Genomic DNA, 573 nt, shown 5'->3' with positions numbered 1-573 from the left:
AAAAAAAAAAAAAAAAAAAAAAAAAAAAAAAAAAAAAAAAAAAAAAAAAAAACAGAAAGGGAGATTTCGTCTATATTTAATGATTACAACAAAAAGGAAAACGAAAGAAAGGAAAAACAAAATAAGAAACAAATAAAAATAAAAATAAAAACAAAAATAAAAATAAATAATAAATTAAATATATAAATACCTCCTTTTTGTACGTTTTTTGTTTGCTGCAGCAAGATATCAAGAGTATGCAAATGGCATTCATCAGAAAAAACCTGAATAAGGCAATCGAGCAGATACTGCTGCGCGAGCACATCACCGCAGCCCAGTATCTGCATGCATCCACACAAAAAACATTTATATTTATATAAATAAATAATATAATATATATTATATTTATTTAATACATATAAATACAATATAATCTATATCTTATATTCTAAGCCCCCGCACCATACTGATCCTCCTGCTGCTCCTGCTTCTGCTGCTGCTAGCAGCTGTAACTACTCCTGCTGCTGCTTCTGCTGCTGCTGCTGCTGCTGCTGCTGTTGCTGCTCCTGTTGCTGCTGCTGCTTCTCCTGTTGT

The sequence above is a fragment of the Eimeria mitis genome, genomic scaffold (genome assembly GCF_000499745.2).
Source record: "Eimeria mitis Houghton genomic scaffold, Emh_scaff1993, whole genome shotgun sequence".
NCBI classification, from domain to species: Eukaryota; Apicomplexa; class Conoidasida; order Eucoccidiorida; family Eimeriidae; genus Eimeria; species Eimeria mitis.
Note: the sequence above shows the minus strand (reverse complement) of the source record.